Source organism: Rhynchophorus ferrugineus, unplaced genomic scaffold, assembly GCF_030347505.1.
Source record: "Rhynchophorus ferrugineus isolate W39M unplaced genomic scaffold, kcgeb_rfMv2 rfM673, whole genome shotgun sequence".
In the NCBI taxonomy this organism is placed as follows: domain Eukaryota; kingdom Metazoa; phylum Arthropoda; class Insecta; order Coleoptera; family Curculionidae; genus Rhynchophorus; species Rhynchophorus ferrugineus.
The window spans coordinates 5,702-10,000 of NW_027473250.1; the positions used below are offsets into that span (position 1 = coordinate 5,702).

A 4,299-nucleotide genomic window follows, 5' to 3' on the forward strand; every position below is an offset into this window, starting at 1 on the left:
GCGAGATCGCGAATTCGGCGGGAACATTCGGCTTCGTTAGAAGAAGATGATCCACGATTCATATGCGATTGGAATTATTATTTTTATGGACGTATCGGTTTTTCATCGGAACGTTCATAAAACAGCAACACATTTTGCGATAGCTCTCTGCTCTCCGAGCGAGAATAAAATAAAAAATCACGAAACGTTTCTCGTACGAGGTTTCCTTGTCGCTTTATATATTTCTATCTAGCGAAGGGTTCGGAGAGAATGTTTTTCGAGGTCTTATAAACGCCGAACGATATTTTGCGGCATCCAATTTTCGACGTAGTCGACGATCGTCGTCGATAATCGAGATAATTGGGTGCCTAGTCGATCGGTTGTGTATAAAAAAAACAAAAGATGTGTCTAAGATGATGATATCGTTTTGTTTTATTAGACAACTAATATTAAAATGTAAGAGCGTGGCGCCTCGGACCGGTTTTTCCGTCGTCTAGGCGCGCTATCATGCACCTCCTTTTTATTAGTCGTCGATATATATTATATATCGTCGTCTTACGCACACGTTTCTTTATAAGTCAAACTTATAAAATAAACTGTGTCTGTATTTGTTTTATCTGCTTCGTGTCGATAAAATAATAAGAACAGTTCCCTGGTTGATCCTGCCAGTAGTCATATGCTTGTCTCAAAGATTAAGCCATGCATGTCTCAGTACATACCGAATTAAGGTGAAACCGCGAAAGGCTCATTAAATCAGTTATGGTTCCTTAGATCGTACCCACAATTACTTGGATAACTGTGGTAATTCTAGAGCTAATACATGCAAACAGAGCTCCGACCAGAGATGGAAGGAGTGCTTTTATTAGATCAAAACCAATCGGTTTCGGGTTCGCGCTCGTCATCGTACAACTTGGTGACTCTGAATAACTTTAAGCTGATCGCACGGTCTCGCACCGGCGACACATCTTTCAAATGTCTGCCTTATCAACTGTCGATGGTAGGTTCTGCGCCTACCATGGTCGTAACGGGTAACGGGGAATCAGGGTTCGATTCCGGAGAGGGAGCCTGAGAAACGGCTACCACATCCAAGGAAGGCAGCAGGCGCGCAAATTACCCACTCCCGGCACGGGGAGGTAGTGACGAAAAATAACGATACGGGACTCATCCGAGGCCCCGTAATCGGAATGAGTACACTCTAAACCCTTTAACGAGGATCAATTGGAGGGCCAGTCTGGTGCCAGCAGCCGCGGTAATTCCAGCTCCAATAGCGTATATTAAAGTTGTTGCGGTTAAAAAGCTCGTAGTCGAATTTGTGTCTCGCGCCGCCGGTTCATCGTTCGCGGTGTTAACTGGCGTGTTTTTCGCGAGACGTCCTGCCGGTGGGCTTAGTCGTGTCGCGTCGCCGTCGCGCGTGCGTTTCGGCGTGCGTGTTGTGCGCGTCGTGGTTACGACGGCCCAACTCAATCCTGCCGCGGTGCTCTTTACTGAGTGTCGAGGTGGGCCGGCACGTTTACTTTGAACAAATTAGAGTGCTCAAAGCAGGCTAAAATTTCGCCTGAATACTGTATGCATGGAATAATGGAATAGGACCTCGGTTCTATTTTGTTGGTTTTCGGAACCCCGAGGTAATGATTAATAGGAACGGATGGGGGCATTCGTATTGCGACGTTAGAGGTGAAATTCTTGGATCGTCGCAAGACGAACAGAAGCGAAAGCATTTGCCAAAAACGCTTTCATTGATCAAGAACGAAAGTTAGAGGTTCGAAGGCGATCAGATACCGCCCTAGTTCTAACCTTAAACGATGCCAGCTAGCGATCCGTCGACGTTCCCTAATATGACTCGACGGGCAGCTTCCGGGAAACCAAAGCTTTTGGGTTCCGGGGGAAGTATGGTTGCAAAGCTGAAACTTAAAGGAATTGACGGAAGGGCACCACCAGGAGTGGAGCCTGCGGCTTAATTTGACTCAACACGGGAAACCTCACCAGGCCCGGACACCGGAAGGATTGACAGATTGAGAGCTCTTTCTTGATTCGGTGGGTGGTGGTGCATGGCCGTTCTTAGTTGGTGGAGCGATTTGTCTGGTTAATTCCGATAACGAACGAGACTCTAGCCTGCTAACTAGGCGCTTTTTGACATCCTAAAGGCCCGCCGGCCGCGTTGCTTTCGGGTTTCGCGGTTCGTGCGCGGTTTTTACTGTCGGCGTACAAACTATTCTTCTTAGAGGGACAGGCGGCTTCTAGCCGCACGAGATTGAGCAATAACAGGTCTGTGATGCCCTTAGATGTTCTGGGCCGCACGCGCGCTACACTGAAGGAATCAGCGTGTCTTCCCTGGCCGAGCGGCCCGGGTAACCCGCTGAACCTCCTTCGTGCTAGGGATTGGGGCTTGCAATTGTTCCCCATGAACGAGGAATTCCCAGTAAGCGCGAGTCATAAGCTCGCGTTGATTACGTCCCTGCCCTTTGTACACACCGCCCGTCGCTACTACCGATTGAATGATTTAGTGAGGTCTTCGGATCGACACGCGATGGCGTTTCGGCGTCGTCGATGTGTAGGAAAAGATGACCAAACTTGATCATTTAGAGGAAGTAAAAGTCGTAACAAGGTTTCCGTAGGTGAACCTGCGGAAGGATCATTACAGTGTGTTGTTATGCCTATATATATATAATAGGTAAACGTACAAGTCTGTAAAAATCATTGTCGAACGTTAAAGAGCCATCTACGAAGTTCGGAAGTTCCGATCGAATTTCGACGTCGTCAACGTAGCTGTTTTCGGGTACCTATAATATATGGTTTTAAAAGATGTACGCCCGAAAGCGGAGATATATACGATGAAGATGTTGTTATATAGGACGACGAGTAATAATCGTCGGCCTACGACGGATTTCGTTATAAATGGACAAATCGAGCGCAAAATAAAACGATTTTGCCAATTATATTTCTAATCGACGTTTCGATCCTCATATCGACGAACATATACGATGATCGGTAATGTGATTAGTTTACGAAAATCTTATCACCCTTCGTTTGTTTCATTCCAAAAGGGTGAGATTTAGTTTACGAAAATATTGCCAAACTATGATCAGCGTATGCTCTTTTGTTGTCGTACGAGGTGAGACGACGAAAATTTACAACGAACGTCACCATTTCGAGTAGTCTGTCTCCGCTCCTCTCGTTGTGTGTAGTGGAGAAGACGAAAATAAACCGTAAGAGCGTTTTAAAGTCGACGGCGGCTGCGAAAGGGGCGCAAGCGCTGTCTATGACGTGAGCGCGCGTCGTCGTCGTCGTCGTCGTCTTATAATAGAAACGTTTCGATATGCGTTTAAAACCTAACTTAAAAAAAGATTACCCTAAACGGTGGATCACTTGGCTCGTGGGTCGATGAAGAACGCAGCTAATTGCGCGTCAACTTGTGAACTGCAGGACACATGAACATCGACATTTCGAACGCACATTGCGGTCCTGGGATCTCATACCCGGACCACTCCTGGCTGAGGGTCGTATCTCATTTCAAGACTGCTCGGATTTTCTTTGATCTTCGCGATCGACGAGAAATGTCTGAGCGTGCTGAGCGTATAAGCGCGATTCGATCGCGACGTTCTAAAACGTGACAGCGGACCCGTACGTGTGACCTAACTCTCTCGTACGGGTCGTACGAATATGAAAGGGATGAGACGTGTTTAAAACGGTCGTTCGCACGTTTTTGTGATAAACGTAGCGCGCACCATTAATACGATCGTCGTATCCGATAAAATTAGTTTTTAATCGACGTCGGATCGTAGGTGCGTTGTCTCTCGAATACGAGGGAGAAAACACCGTTTTTCGACGGCGCGTCTTTTCCATTCTAAACTTTTATATTTCGTATTGGCTCCTAATCTTCATTATTATGATGATTACGAGCGCCACGCATATTAAACTAGCGACCTCAGAGCAGGTGAGACTACCCGCTGAATTTAAGCATATTACTAAGCGGAGGAAAAGAAACTAACTAGGATTCCCTTAGTAGCTGCGAGCGAACAGGGATTAGCCCAGCACCGAATCCCGCGACCGACATCGGGCGCCGGGAAATGTGGTGTTCGGGAGGGTCCATTATCTCGACGTTACGTCGCGCGTCCAAGTCCATCTTGAACGGGGCAACAGCCCATAGAGGGTGCCAGGCCCGTAGCGACCGTGACTGACGGCGAGAGGATCTCTCCTTAGAGTCGGGTTGCTTGAGAGTGCAGCCCTAAGCGGGTGGTAAACTCCATCTAAGGCTAAATATAACCACGAGACCGATAGCGAACAAGTACCGTGAGGGAAAGTTGAAAAGCACTTTGAAGA

General features: G+C 47.3%; 3 non-coding genes across 3 annotated transcripts in view; all 3 read left to right on the plus strand.

The window, feature by feature from the left end:
* The first annotated feature begins 628 nt into the window (after positions 1–628).
* Positions 629–2,617, plus strand: LOC143206396 (small subunit ribosomal RNA). Its single transcript, XR_013008366.1, has one exon. It is a non-coding gene; the product is annotated as a small subunit ribosomal RNA (ribosomal RNA).
* A 708-nt stretch (positions 2,618–3,325) lies between these two features.
* On the plus strand, positions 3,326–3,480 carry LOC143206395 (5.8S ribosomal RNA). Its single transcript, XR_013008365.1, has one exon. It is a non-coding gene; the product is annotated as a 5.8S ribosomal RNA (ribosomal RNA).
* A 419-nt stretch (positions 3,481–3,899) lies between these two features.
* LOC143206397 (large subunit ribosomal RNA) overlaps positions 3,900–4,299 on the plus strand; it is a 4,098-nt gene continuing 3,698 nt past the window's right edge. Inside the window, exon 1 of the ribosomal RNA XR_013008367.1 lies at positions 3,900–4,299. This exon is cut by the window's right edge and continues 3,698 nt beyond it. This is a non-coding gene — a ribosomal RNA (large subunit ribosomal RNA).